Genomic DNA, 15,928 nt, shown 5'->3' on the forward strand with positions numbered 1-15,928 from the left:
AATATTATAGATTTTTACTAAGACTCCCTTAGCTTACATACATATAACATAGAAAATACTAAACCCCCTGCCCGGCTATTCATTATGAAACCCGCGGACCGCTCGCATGTCCACGGACGGACGTGGTCAACATCAAGACTTCAAAAACTCAGGAGGTAACTTACATTATTGTATCATACAATAATAACACCAGCCATGTTCAAAAAGCACCACATAAATACATTATATTCAATAATAAATAAGAAGTGCAAACTGTACATGTAACACACCAACCTTCGATTTGCATAACATATGCAACATAATGCAATATACCAAAACAAAATAATTATGCCTCCAAAAGAATTACCTCACACAAACTGCACAGCAAAGATCAGCAGCACACGTACGCAGCAGTAACACCAAAACTTAGCAACAAACTAGTGAGTAGACAACATTTATTTTATATATTTGTAAACTTTCTGTATTAGGTACAGTAAAAATGATATATTTATTTAGTTTTACACAGAAATGTCTACTACTTTGGAATGGCTGGAAGAAAATGTACCTCGTGATGAAATAAGTGAAAACATTTATACTAATGGGAGACACTATGCTTCTCTATATAAACAAATTATTACCCATTACTTTATGTGTACTAACCACACATTTATTTTTCAAACACACCAAAATAATACAGAAACAGCCGTTAGAAAATCATCTGCAGCAAATGCAGCAAAAATGGATTTATTAAAAGAATAGTGCACTCAGAAATATTATTTTCTCAAGTGCCCTGGCATGTGCTTCTAAGCATACGTTGATCGATCGTACAAACATTTCCTATGCACCTTACCGTAATGTTCCTCTTTTTTACAAATGCGAAATCAGGCACCAGGGCGCAGCCATCTTGTGATAATCTTATTCGTTGCTGCATCGCCCAAGGTGGACTGCCCTGGCGGCACTAATCCATATGCCCCGCCCCTGAGGCTGACATCACCAAACCTAGTGATATTCTCCAACTATCTACAGGACATTACTATACAGCGTAGTAAAACACACCCAATCATCACCTACGTGATAACGTTACTTGACGCAGAACCCGGAATATTAACACACATCATCTCACAACACAACGCGTCCAAATTTTGAATATAAAACCATACTTTAAGGAAATAACAAAACTGTACAATTTGTAAAGTACTTTTATTTCACAATAAACGCTCCGATAACATCGGCGATTGCCATATTCATGCAAATAGGTAATTTTTTTTCTTCGTTCTCAATCCACAAATGTCACGCAGTGCTCCTTTTGGGCATGACAATGCATTGGATGCACTGTGAATCGCAAGCCTTTGGCATGAACTTGGCGCTAGGCCACCGTAAACAATGTCAAGTTGCTCCTTATCGCTAGTACGGAGTACGGGCATTTGGGCCCGTGTTGATCATCCCAAAAAAGCGTCACTGTTATCCACCCATTCACGTGTAGCTGTAGCTGACAGTTAAAAAAAACATCCGTTGGTATCTGGAATCCATGATAATCTCAGAAAGCCAAGATGTAGCTGTTTAAAAAAAAATAACAGAAATGTGTCTCAGTGGACACTCTTCATTACAGTTTACAATTTAACCATTAATTTGGCCCACTGTTGCAACTATTGATAAACACGGACGTGAAACAATGTGAACTCAGACAAAACAATGTGCAAAGTACTCTTGAGTTTGCTTTAGAAGTTACTCTATGGACTATGGTCAGCTCGAAATGGGGTGCTGAGGCTAACACTGCAATCAGGGAGCAAGATAAAACCAAGAAGAACACATAGATGGAATTTTAATGAAATATTAGCATTGAATTACGCGCTTGTGCAACCTTAGGGAACCCACTACTGGACTGCATGCATCTCGATGCTCCACTGCCCATGTGCCCAGAACAAAACAAACTACACAAACAAGTTGTAATTGCGTGTCATTGCAATATGCCACACACAACAAACAATACAATATAACCCACCGATAATGTCACCGAATGATAATTTGACTAGTTTGTGTATAAAATCGTCCAAAGTATAACTTACATAATATTCGGCATTTTCATTCTATCAGCGTAACGCAGACACTCCGTTCAGTTCAATGAATTTTCATAAAATGAAATTACATGTTCCCTTTTCCAATTTTTGAATGGTGAACATTATTATATTTGAAAGTCTTGCATCCCTCCCTTCATGCATTCCTTTCAAATCCTCCCTTTGTATTAAGGTCCAAAAACAATTGAACCTTATACTGTGTACCATGCGTGGGTTGCTCAGCTAGGAAACAAAAATTCAACGGCACTGACCTTCATTCAGCATGGGAGCCTATAGCCCTTGAGACCACAGTGGCATGACAAATATTTTTGAAAACATATGAATTGTTTGCTACCATTCACCAATGGTGACATTACTACAGATTTATTTTGTTCCTCTGGACATATTTGCACTCTCCCAGCGACTCCAACAGTCAAGCCACACCACCTCCCATCTCCTCTTCACACGGCAAATCACGTAAACATTATTGAAAGGAGCAAGTCTCTGACAAAAAGTGGTTGTATGAGAATGTCAGAGCAAACCCTGCTGCAACCCCCTCCAGCCACGTCGTGGAACCTGACCCCATTGACTGCAGTTATATATTAGTGGCCTATAATTTGCACACGTGTATTTGTACTATCCCACTTTTGGTCACTAGCGAGATGAACGGTGTGGGCGTCTTGCCACCTTACAAATACAAACACATAGTAAATTCATAATAGTAATGTTTTCACGTTAGAATGCAGATGGTAACAAAAACAACTGCAAGCTAGCTGGATTTACACATGGTAAACTATCACTTGGTAAAAAACCTTCACAACAGTAGGCGTAATCTATCACGCAGCAGCCACAACCTACACACGTCACTACACTGCAAATATACAAAAAAGTGTGTGTGGGTCAAATATAATGATACCAACATTACTGTAAAACAGAGAATGAGAAGGTCTGAGACCTACCTCAATAAACCATACCTACATCTTCTTCTTTCCACCTGCTGAGGACATAAAAATGTATTGTCCCCTATTGCCATAGGTACTAAACCAGAAAAAATAACCTTGACATTTGGAAGTATTTTCATTACTGCCTGAACCAAATATTCCCACTCTGCCAACAAAGTAGGGACACTGAATACCCCAAATACAAAGCACCACAGTGCAAAACAACTACATGTGCAATATTGACCCTGCCCATATCTCCACAAATTTGAAAAATTCTCTGCACATTAAAACCAGGCACAGAGCTCCACACCACCTCCACTCCTTTAACATTAAAATGGTTTGCCACATTCCTACATGTAGCATATGACTCCAAACCATGCACAAACATATCTCCAACCACCAACACCCTGATTTTCTCCACCTATACCATCTTCACTACACATAGCCTCTTTCAACACAAACCACAACCTCAACATCTGATTGGCTGATCGCTACAGTCCCCTTTACATGCTGCATTTGCTGAGAAACCTAAGATGTGGCACGCCCTGCCCACGGACACCCGCAATGTCTGAAGAACGTGTAACACTGGTGCAGCCCTTCTACCCTTTCCACTTCACTTTCTGCACCATTTCCTCATTGGCTACTGTTAAACAGTCACACAATCATCCACCAATCACATCCAAGAACTCTACATCTAACTCTATCATCACACATCAGCACTTTATATGTACTATTGATCACTCTCATTACAATTTGGCTGTCACTGCAACAGACCTACAGCAACAACTACTATAAAACGGGCCAATATTTCTACTTGCAGATTCATGCACATCCACATGCATAAACACAGACTACAGGTATGAATATTTTCTTCACAGTACATGTACAGCTCTTCTAAGAATACAAATAAACAGAATAACTGCCACTTACCCTGTATGAACTGTAAAACGACCTTACTTTCATTTACCCCATCTGCTATGATGAAGTGTCAATTGCAAACCTGTCTTCTCTTCAAATTTCTGTTTACTCACACAGCTATCTAAAAAAAGTTTCTCATATTAAAAGATGGCAGAAATAACAGTATACTTATGAAAAAGACTGTCCAGTGTGTTATAAAATTACATGCAGCCAGGATGAGTACATGCATCTTCATTCAAGCACACACACAGACAATATCATTACAAAGGCTCCCAGCTCAAACAACAACGCTGCCTCTATATGAAATCCTACTCCTTTATTTCCCACACCTTCGCAAATACATACATTGCATGCATTTCGGTATGATCCCAGTCATTTACCCAGTAAAAATAGCAAAAAATGCATATGATTATTTCTACTATCTCTTACCATCCAATAACATAGCATTAAAAAAACAAGTGTGCTCTATACGTTTACTATTATACTCATTTGTAAAACATATTCAACTAACATATTCTAAATAAAATATACAGGATGCACATAGGTGATGAATGTGCATATGCATACTATGCTCAGTTGTAAGAAAACACTACTACTACAAAAACAAAAACAAAAACAATGTCTACATTAACAAAAGTGCTATAAACACACATATTCACTAACTTCTTTCTTTTACAATTGCAGTGAAGACCACTCTCCTGAAAAGCAGCAGCATTTGAAGTACAAACAAGGACTTCGAAGAAGCCTACTCTTTCCATACAAAAAAGTAAGTACAATACTAACATAATGTTCTAACTGTTACTCAAACACACTAGCATTTTACTATTGTAGAACAAAAAAGTGTATTAACCCTTTCCCATTAGATGTATTATTAGCGCTTCCCCTTACTAGTTGCATACTTTATATTGTCATCTAAAGCCCAGTATAGTAACACACAATTACAAGAATAACCTTCCCAACTTGATATAGCTGTGCATTGCACAATCACACACCTCCACATTCATCCTTTCCATCATACTCAGACAATCACGCACAAAGCAAGCATACACGGCACAACAGCCCAACCCACACTGTCTTTTTTCTCCAACAAACTCAAAAGAATGCCTACCAAAAAGCAATTCTGTAGAAAGCAACGCAGAAGTAGAGCAAATCAAAATAAAAGTGTCCAAAATAATCATCCATCTCTACCAGATTTTGTACAAAAACTTTAAAAAATCAGCTAATACAGTCATAACGCAAAACAAAACAAGCTTCCAGTACAGAATGTTTCCCTCCTCTATCAAAATGTAAAACGAAACGAAAAGTGATTAACAAGACTTCAGCTACCACTACTTCTAACGCTGCACCTATAAATCTTGATATAGTACCAACTAAATATACCCACAAAAATATTTTACATAAAATGATCCGCAACAGAGTCCTTCAGAACCTTATAAAAACAGGAGAGAAGTCATGGACAACCCTTAAAACCTACCGTAGAAAAGTAATCCTAAAAGCTCTCATAGACAGTGCAATCCTTCTCACAAGGAAGTTATTTATTTTATTTTTAAACAGCATGACACCACTAACAAAACTAACTACTACATTACAAAAAGCACTTCTCAATAAACTAAATATCAACAAAAATAGCTCCTTAAACATCTATGGAGTTGAATGGAGTCACACCACAAGTACAGGACCATATTTTAATGAAGAAGCATATAAACAAAAACAAACAAACCCAATTGTCGTACATAGCAGTGGAGGAGCATCATAATTCAAACAGTGCACCCACTTCAAGCAATAATACGCCTTCAACAAAAGCATCAAAATTACCTCCCTCTCAATTAGTGAAAGGCATTTGTGGCAAAGTAGTTTTTTTACCATTAGATCTCAAATAAATTGTACACACTCATACACCACAATCCAAAATATTTACTTCCAAGGGTATCTTATAACGCAGTCCTATTACAAACTCTACAATCTTAACTGCATAGCCTAGCCAAAACTTCACGTACAAACTGTACAACTGAAACAGTACACAAACGTTTGGGTTCTGGATATTTGATGAGTGTTTGATTCTATGGGTGTGTTATGCTACCAAACATTTTTTGACTGTGGTATATGTGCTGCTTGTAGGGGATATTAATTACAATCAATCCTCTACTAACAACCCAAAACCAACATCATACTAAAGCAAAATAGCTACTAGTGCATTTCTTATGTCCGTGGACACCCGTGTAGATCGCAGACATGGCGAACACATCAGGGGCTCCTGCAACCTAATCAAATACAGTATTTGACCCATCTCTTACTCTCCAACCCTCCCCAATCACTTCTGCACACCAACACACTCCCCAAAATTGCATTTTGCCTCTGTTCGCTGCCGTGCTGTTGGCATATCCAGGATGGCGGGCGCATCTAAACAATGTGACGCACCTCACACCTCATCCCAGCCAATCAGCGAACACATTTCGGGTGTGCGGACATGACGCAAGCTGGTTAGCCAATCGGTATCCTGTCCGCGGAGCTGACATATATGTCACTAATTTTTTTGCCTTATGTTTTGCCCATTAAAAAAAATAATACTGGACGGAATTTACACCAAATTAATAAAAGCAGGCTTTCGAAAATAAGCTGCTGCTCCTGCCACACATTTGGTGGAAATCCGTCCAGCGGTTTGAGCTGTAGGTGTGCACACATTTTTTTCCCATTATGTCTATGAGAAAAAAATACATTTTGTGACCCCACCTATAACGTTGCCCCCCCTGGACCAAACCTCACCATAATTTGCAAAACAATTCAGAGTGGGCCATATACTTTTTTTGGAAAGTTTGCTGAGGATTCGTCCAGGGGGAGCAAAGTTATAAGCCGCCCAAAAAGTGCTCTTCCTGTGGGATTAGTAATTTAACCATAACTACATGGCCACTACCGTGGGCTGTTTAACATATATAGGAGTAAGTAAAGGATGGGTGTTTCCATGACGTGTTATAGCAGAGCTGGACCAGAGAAGGAAGGCCTTTTCCAATGTGTTGCAGTTGAAAAACAACAAAATTACAGAAGTGAATCTCAGAAAGGTGAGGCTGGATGAGCCCCAAGAAGCCAAGGTCTTATCCGACTGGGTTGAGCAGACATTAGTTACAATCGTGTGAAAGAATGAAACTCCAGGCATGGACGAAAACAAGGAAGATGTCAGAGTTTCATTAAATAGTATTATTTTAAATGGACCAGAGCTCAAATGTGTGGTCTTCAGTCACGTGAAGGGATGAATTTGGACAAACATGACAAACCACACAGCAGAGTGTGCCTCTACTCCCCTGTATTTTCTAGAGCAAAGAACATTTCCAAGGCCAAGTTCAAAGACTTAATTGATGTGCAGACCATTGAGGTGATGATAGATGATATGCTAATTGGTGTTAATCTATGGTTGTGACCAGCTCACGAGCACCTTGAAGTCCAGCCTACGCGTTGCTAACGTGGGTGTAAAAGTACTGACGAATGCAAGCGTACCAACCAATTGTAGGGGGCCACATGATTAAGAGCCCTATAGTTTGTATAACCAATAGGACATTGTGTATTTAGTGACGCTCATAGTGACTTGTTTGAAGCATGGGCTTAGTAGTCCCACCTGATGTTAACGAGCCTATCACTTTCTTAGACTAGTATGTAACGTATACCTAGATGTTACCTTAATCCTATCACATTTGCCATTAGGTTTTTGTAGTTTGCCACTTAGGGTGACGGTAGCAAATACGTAGGTTAACATCATCAATGACGGGTTTTTACTATAAGTATGATGTTTTTTGTTAAATGCATTGAGAGACCATGCTATGAGACGTCCGTTGATGTCTGTTGTACTCCCTGTTTTAGATAATGGATATTAAAACAGTCAACTTGACCAACTTCATGAGTCATTTTCCTTATTGATTGAGTATCTTCTGCATCCCCATTCATCTCAAAGTATTGCTACCTCGTTTTAAAAGGCTGGCTCGACTGTCCCGGTTCACCTGCTTGCCTCGTAGTCAACAGGATGGTGTGTGCAGGTAACATTGGGTGGAGGGAATATTGACACATGTGCGCTGTATGCATGATTCTAAATTATGGCTGTTGTAATGCATTGTCTCATGTTGTTGCAGCACTCCAGAATCATGCAGTGACTGCACTGCATGGGAGGTCCACCATGCATCCTTTCACATCCCTAGTCCACATGACCTCTTCCAGGCACTGGCCCTCCTTTCATGCATTTGGAGGCACATTTCCTGGTGGAGGGGATGAGGGAATCACATCATGGAAGCTCAGTGAGCAGGTAAGCATGTGTACTGCCTTGCGTGTTGTCTCGGTGTTATTGGTCACCTTGGTATTTGCATGCAGTACACATCTTGATGAACTGGCGGGTTAACCTTGTGTTACAGTGAATGACTGTGCAGATGTGTGTCCGTACACATACATATGTGTGTTATGTGCTGTTGCACTTTTTTGCGTGTGTATTGTATTGGTGGATGCCCATAGGTAAGTTGTTCTCAAACACTTGCATCACTGACCGTGATGATGTCTCCTTACTGCCACCTTTCGACTCCCCCTGTCATCATGTTTCCTACCGTGCCCTGCAGGTGTACTCCATGTGCACACTACTCTTTGACCTGTGCCACTTCCCAATTCACCCCCTTCTCCACTTACATGACCTGCCCAGCCATGCCACTCTTCAACATTTACCACACACATTGATTGTCATATATCCTCATCCTCCACTGCAGCGCTTCATGACTTAGCCTATGGTGACTCAATTCAGGCCTTTTATGTGCATTGACTTCAGATGACATGTTTGTCACACTGGATGCATGTCGGGTTGGACAGATGTGTGCATGTTTTCACATGACTGACATGTGTTTCCCAATGAGGTTACTTTGTGTACAGTGTTTGAATCTGTTGGTTATCTGCACCAGGCTGTTGTTCATGTTTTTTTTGTATATCTTTGTCATGTCATCTACCACTGCCAGTGAGTGTACATTGCTGCACATATTGTGGTCCCATTCATGTGTGGTATCATCCATTCCCCACAGATTGTCTTCATCTGTTCTCCCCGTGTGAGTTGCAAGTGCACCCTGGAATCCATGCACACTTCCTGGGACAGTCTCAATCAGGGTGTGTAGTCTGTAGGGGGGTGAGGGAACAGCTGCATGTTTTCCAGAGGTCCATGTATGTTGTTGATTTAGGGTCTGGGCATATGGTTGGAGTTCCTTTTTTGCAGCGGTGTAGAGTACATGTGTCATTTGTGATTTGTATGCCATGGTGGGTGCTGCTGGTGTTTTTTTTCTGATACAGAGCTGATGATTGACCTTTCAAATGTGCCCATTCATTGCCAGTCTGCCCTTCACCTTCACCCACTTTTGTCCTTCGTGGACCACTACTTGTGGTTCTTGTCCATATCTGTGCTTTCCGTGCTCTCCGACCAGGATGCTACTTCAAGTGTTGTTCATGTCTCCATCTTCATCCATAGGATGGATTTTTATGCCCTCATCCACTGTGATGTCAGACATTTCCATCTTCATCACTGCTCCAGACAGTCTCCTCCTTGCTATGTTTTTTTCTGTAACTCTCTTTCATTTTCTCATGCTCCACTCCACTGCTCGTCAATAGTGCACGCCGTGATCCTTTTACATTGTGAGGTTCATGCCTATTTTCATGTTCCCTACATGAGCTGTCATGGCTGGCCAATATCTTGAAGTTGTTGCAAAGCCTGTCTTTGCGATTGAAACTGTATTTGCAGGTGGGATGCAGTGGATGCAAGCCAGGTGGGTACCATGTGCAGGTAAGTGGCTCTCAGAGGGTGTCTTGTGTTGTGTTTTGTGGCATGGAGTATGACACTGTGTGTGCTCACTCTTCTTTTACCTGTTTTAGGGTGAATGGGACCAGCTTCATGAGTGCATGTGACACATGGGGCCTCATTACGACCCTGGCGGTAAGGGGTTAATGCCAGCGTTAGCTGCGCCGACCCCTTACCGCCAACTACGAGGTCCCTTAGCGCCATGGCGCTTTTAACACCTGCTTTTAGCAGGTGTTAAAATCCATGGCGCTAAGGGACCATGGAGTTAATTACGCCACCGTAATTTACGGTGGCGTAATTAACGCCTTCCCCACTCCCATTATGCCCTATGGGGCAAAAATGGGAATGGGGAAGGGTAAATGGGGATTGGGGACTTACCGCCCCGCCGACCTCGGAATGGGGCGGTAAGTCCGCCAACCACCATGGCGTAAACGTAGTTTACGCCATGGTGGTAAAGTCACGGCCCAGGCGGTAACTTACCGCCTGGGTCGTAATGAGGCCCATAGTGTCGTTAGGATGGTTTGTCTATGCATGCTGTTTTTTTACAGATAACCATGATGGCACTGGTTGCAGGGTCCTAGTTGTGCATGGCAATCACTCTAAGGCCTTAGCTGGTGAGTTGTCGTGAGGGTGGCTTCCATGGCTTTTTGTGTGCTGTGACACCTGTTGAAGGTGGTGGTGTGAGTGTTTCCTTGCACTTTACACATGTGTCTTGGCTGCCACATGGCATCCCATGCAATCACTGTTGCAAAGTAAACCCTACCCACACGGCAGTCCAATCTTGGTACTTCTTCCCTTTCTGTGGGTGCTGTCCCGAGACACACCCACACACATTACAGCATTGCTGCACATTTGTGGGATGCAATGCACTCCACATACACCAGGCACACATGATTGTCCATTCTTTGTTGGTTGCCATGGTGACCATGTATCATGCAGGGTGCACTGTCACTTCTTATGAGGTCTGATGAAACACATGCTGAGTGCTTCTCAATGCTACCTTCTGTTAAATGCACATTTGACCCAATTCAATCCATTACCGGTGAAGTCTGCCTTCCCTTGCACTTTCCTGTTGCATGCTCCTTTTTGTGTGTGTTTGTCCTCGACCTCTGTTATTCATTGTTTTTGCATGTCTGCCTGTGTGTGTCATGCCAGTTGCCTAGGCGATCTGCCTTCCAGTCTGAAAGCTTCCTCTGTGAAGTGCTGCCTTTTGCAAGATATTGTCTTCTGTGCAATTGGTGAGATGTTTGGTTCACATATTCTTGGGCATAGCATCATCAGCTCCCCTGCCAGTGTTTAATGCATTGTCCCACTGACACATTGATGAGGGAATGGCATTTCATGGCATTGAGAATACTACGAAGGTGCTCCTGGGTGTCCTTCCTCTCTGTGTTCTCTTTTTGTGTGTCCTCTCCATTTCATGCCGACTGTGGCAAGATGCATTTATGGGAAGGCACCATCAGAAAGATGATGGGTAAGTGTAACATGGTCATTCACTGCATGGCACTCAAGGGAGTGGGAGTGTAGGGGTTTTAGGTGTGTAGGGTGTCACTGTGTGAGATGTTCATGTTGCATTGGTGTGACGTGGGCGGTTCCGGCTGCATGTGTGCCATGACACATGAGGATGAGATGCTGGCGAGTTATTGCATGCATTTTGTGCATGCCACTCCGGGGGGGTGGGTATTTTCATGTATGTTTGGCTGCATGGATGTTTTGCCGGCCCTCACATTGATTTGTATTTCTCTACAGATGATTTTGGCATGGAATGATGGATGCAGGTATTGTGGAAGAAGTAGCAGCTCTATGCATGAATAGGAGACAGCATGAGTGTTTGGTGGTTTCCAGGCTGACAGAGGGGGCATTTGTTGGACTGCATGGTCCAGATGGTGCAGACTCACATGGGATGAAGTAAGATGTGCATTTATCTTGCTGTGCACTGTTTCTTTTCAGTTTCAACATGACTGATTTGATGTGCCTGTGTTTTGTGAACATAGTGGTTGTCAGGGAATGGTTTGGCTACTGAACAGGATTATTGTTGTTTAACACTCGTTGTGGGTCCAGGGCTGGCTTTAGATTAGTTTGTTGGAATCAAATATGTATTATGCCTTCTTATTTGTGGTCTCATGTATGTGGTTTGGTGTCTACATGCAGTCCAGTTGTTGTTGTACATATGACAGTGATCTGGGACTTTGTTGCTTGTGCTGTGTGCTTTTGGGTGTAATGCATAGACACGTTTGTGTAAAGCTGCTATTACTGTGTTGTTCATTTGTGCACTGCCTTGCAGATTAGGGGCATGAGCCACATGCTGCTTTCATGTGTGATTGCACCATTACTTGATACTCCTGTGAATGTGGTCCTTGGAGTGTGTCAAACAGGATAGTTGCTAGGTCTGGAAAAGACACGGGGCTAAGCTGATGTCGGAACTGTTGGGACTGGGGGCTAGCTGGTCTTTTGGCTGTAGCTCCTGAGATTCTATCTGGGGCTACAACCAAAAGATCAGGGGCGTTAGCCCCGTTAGCCCCACCCCTAGCAACGCCCCTGGTGTCAAATGGTTTTGCTAACTTTCAAATTGGGTCCTATTCTGTTATTGTTTTGATATGGGGTGCAATCTATGCATTTTCCCAGTATGTATGTCACATGTGGAATCTTGCACCCCTGTTTTCCCACTTACAGCAAATTGAATATGTTGGTGCCTGTAGTGTGCATGGTGTCACAGGTCTTGAATCTGATTTTGGCTTGTTTCTAGGAATTGGTGGAATTGTTGATATTGGTGTCCATGAATGGCTAGGTGGTAAGATTTGATTGTTGACTAGTTCATTCATTTTTCTGTAGCATCATATTTCTACTTGTTCACATATGTTTTCCATTTGTACAGTTCTTGAGCCCCCAGAATGATTTCACTGCATACTTTGTAAAGTGCTAGTGGTATACTCCCACTTACAAGTCTTTTCTGAGACTCTACTTGTGCATGTGTTTTCTGTCTAATGGACACAAATAATTGTGCACTTCAAGTGGCACATTCTCATGATGTTGTGGGCACGGAGGATAGGCCCCAATTCATCACTGAATGGCAACTGGCATGTGGCTTCACTGTGTGTACTCCACAAGGGATGGTATTTATTGAAGTATGATTGCACCAGTTGTGTGCATGCCTTTTGGCCAGCCATGGGCAAGGGTGGTGCCAGTGTGTGTGGCCGGTGTACCACCTGCATGTCCACTGTTACTCCATGCCGTGTGACAAAATTGTGCAGGACATATGCAGCCATAATGATGGTACAGACTTATTGTGGTGCATATAGCAACACCACACCAGAGTGGCCAAGGGAGCGAAACCGTGACTTTAGCACTCTGAATGTGCGCTCCACTATGCCCCGAGTGGCTACATGTGCAGTATTGTACCTCACTTCAGCTGGTGTTGTGGGATTCCTGATAGGTGTCATCATGAAGGGAGTCAGTTGGTAAGCATTGTCCTCTGTAAATGTGTACATGGTTGGCATTGTGATTTAGTTTCAGGGTCTATTGTTCAGTGTGTGGCATGCATGCATGTGTAAGCGCATTCATACTCACTATTTTTCCAGATACCAGGGCCCGGTGCAGTGCTGATATGCAGAAGATTTAGTTGTCATGTGTGTTGGCCAAGAAATTTACAAAGACTTCCATGATGATTCCCTTGGTATCACACACTACCTGCGCATTGATGGAGTGCCAGTGCTTTCTGTTCCGGTATATGTGCTCTGTCAATCGGGGTGGGCGTAGTACACTTGTGCAGTCTGTTGCAAATAATTCACTGGGAAAGCGTGCCACTGCATAGAAATCCTGCATGACTGTCTGCCTTTCCACTGGTGTTCGGGGCATATATATGTGCCTGCTCACACATGCTCTTATGCAGGATAGCACCTGCTGGAGACCGCGTGATTGAGTGGCATGTGATATTCCACCTACTACTGCAATGATCCGCTGGAAGGACCCAGTGGCAGGGAAATGGAGTGCATTCAGTGTTAGGGAGAATTCTCATAAATGTGTTTATTCCCTCTACCTTAGAGGCCTTTAGCTCTTTTGCTAATCGTTGGGGCTTTGAACTTTTTAATTCTGTTTGTTTTTTGTGTTTATTTCTTTGGGTATGGAGTTTTCGACAACTCCATAGGCATCATCTTTTCTTGTGTGTCACACAGCACCCTCAGTGCAGTGAGACAGGGAAGCATTTTAGGCTGTCCCAAGGTTTAAATACCTTCTCTGGGATAAACTACTGTTTCCCAGAGGATGGAAAATTAAATTGACTGTACTAGTCTTTCCAAATTAATAGACTCAGCACACACCATCTTACAATGGAGTGCTGGAGGGATTACATTATATCCCCTATGCCTAAATACTCATGTAGCAGCCAAATGCTACCCTTTCATATTGAAAAGGCTGGTGGCAGAGGTTTTACAACAAACTACCATGATTTTTCCCGACGCGAACACCGGTAGCTAAAAATCACGGGAGACATTTTTTTCAAGATGGTGCCTTATGCCCCTTTGTTTAAATGGGTCCCGGTCTTCTTTTTGCACCATTTCTTTCAAAGATCCTTCTAGAGTTTGTCTCTGCGCACTACACCAGGTTTGGTCCCTTTGTTTGTGTGCCTTTGGCGGGCTTCAGGTGTGAAGACCACCTCTGGCATTTGAGTGTTTGTGGTGGGCAGGAAGTGAGGGAGGTGCCTGAAACTCCCTGTGCTTAGCTCCTAGGAGACCCAAATGCACTACGGCGTGATTGGATGGCTGACTGTTGGATGAGTGGCAGCTAGGCTGTAATGAAAGGGAGAGAACTGTTTAAATGGCGAGTCTCTTGGACTGGAAAGCAGAGATGACCACTGGAACAAAAGAACCGAAGAAGAGCTGGAAGAGGACGGCTGCTGCAACTCCTGGACCGTTGGTTTCCCCGGTGAAGCCCTGCTGCTTGCCAAACTCCATTGACAGAGAAACTCCTTCAAGGACTGCTTCTTCCTTTGAGTTGGTGGGACCAATCAACTCGTAAGACACCTGGATACCATTCTCAAGGCTGGTTAGGATTAACAAGGGAGAGGGACACCAGTTTCTGTTCTGAACTTACAGCTGCTGGAACTGAAGTGACTCTATCTTGTTTGCTTTCTTCCACGATACTGTGCAGTTCCCCGATGTCCTCCCTCTTATCCCCACAACTGAGGCTCAGGAACAGTGATATGTGCAGGAACTGCCAGGAACCAACGACTTCAGCTGCATTTGTTTCTTCAAATCAAGGTACTGTGCCAACCCGATTGAGAGAACGCCAGTCTCGCGTGAAAAGATTGTGAAACTTTCCCAACTTGCAGGCCTAATCAGCTTGTGACCCTACATATGATTCTTTTTCGCCTAAACTACCTTTGAGAACTTTTGCAAAGACTACGTTTGATACCAGAACTGCTCTTTCCTATCCAGAACACTACTTTGGCCTAGGCCTATTGACTAGAATTGAACTCTTCTGATGAACTGAAACTATTTGCACTATCTAACAAGTATATGGGATCTATTCTACTTACCTTGTCCCTTTTTGCTCACTGCTAAGTAATTGAACTGCTATTTTGTTCCTACTTGAGGCGAGTTCAAAATGTCTCAAATCTTAGAGTTTTGCATTGAAGTTTATTAGTGTATGATATTAAGTTGCCTCCTTCTAGTGAAATGTTTGATAAATGATTGTGTAATAAATTAATAAGTGTTTTAACAAGAAACCTTGAGTATAAGTGTCCAGTTGAACCACTGTGATTGAAAGACCTCTGTGTAATCTCTTGTACTGCTCACATTCACTCTTGAGATAAGCCTGGCTGCTCAGCCCTGCTACCACTAAACTGTGTAGTACAGAGCTATACCAAAGGTTGGTTTTGCTTACACCTGTAGTCCTAATTGGATGCAGTGATCCCAGAGGGTACTGCATGCAATTCTGCCTAACATTCAGCACTTTTTCTAGAGGGGTAAGGGCTGGGGAACAGATGGTGGGTGATGTAAGACCATCTTCCCACTCCTTGACAAGGTCTAGGACTATATGGGGTGGGGCCTGTACCTGGCATAGTCCTGATCATCTGGCATACCAAAAAGCGTAGTGCGTGTTGTGAAGATCCAGGCCCTGGGCATCCACCTCTTCCTGCTGTGGAGTCCTTGCATGATAGCTCTGAGCACTGCTGGATTCATCATGGCTGTAGACATTCATTTGGTGTGCATTACGTACTTCATAGGCATTTGTTA

The sequence above is a fragment of the Ambystoma mexicanum genome, chromosome 7q (genome assembly GCF_040938575.1).
Source record: "Ambystoma mexicanum isolate Mex_15411 chromosome 7q, UKY_AmexF1_1, whole genome shotgun sequence".
Classification (NCBI taxonomy): domain Eukaryota; kingdom Metazoa; phylum Chordata; class Amphibia; order Caudata; family Ambystomatidae; genus Ambystoma; species Ambystoma mexicanum.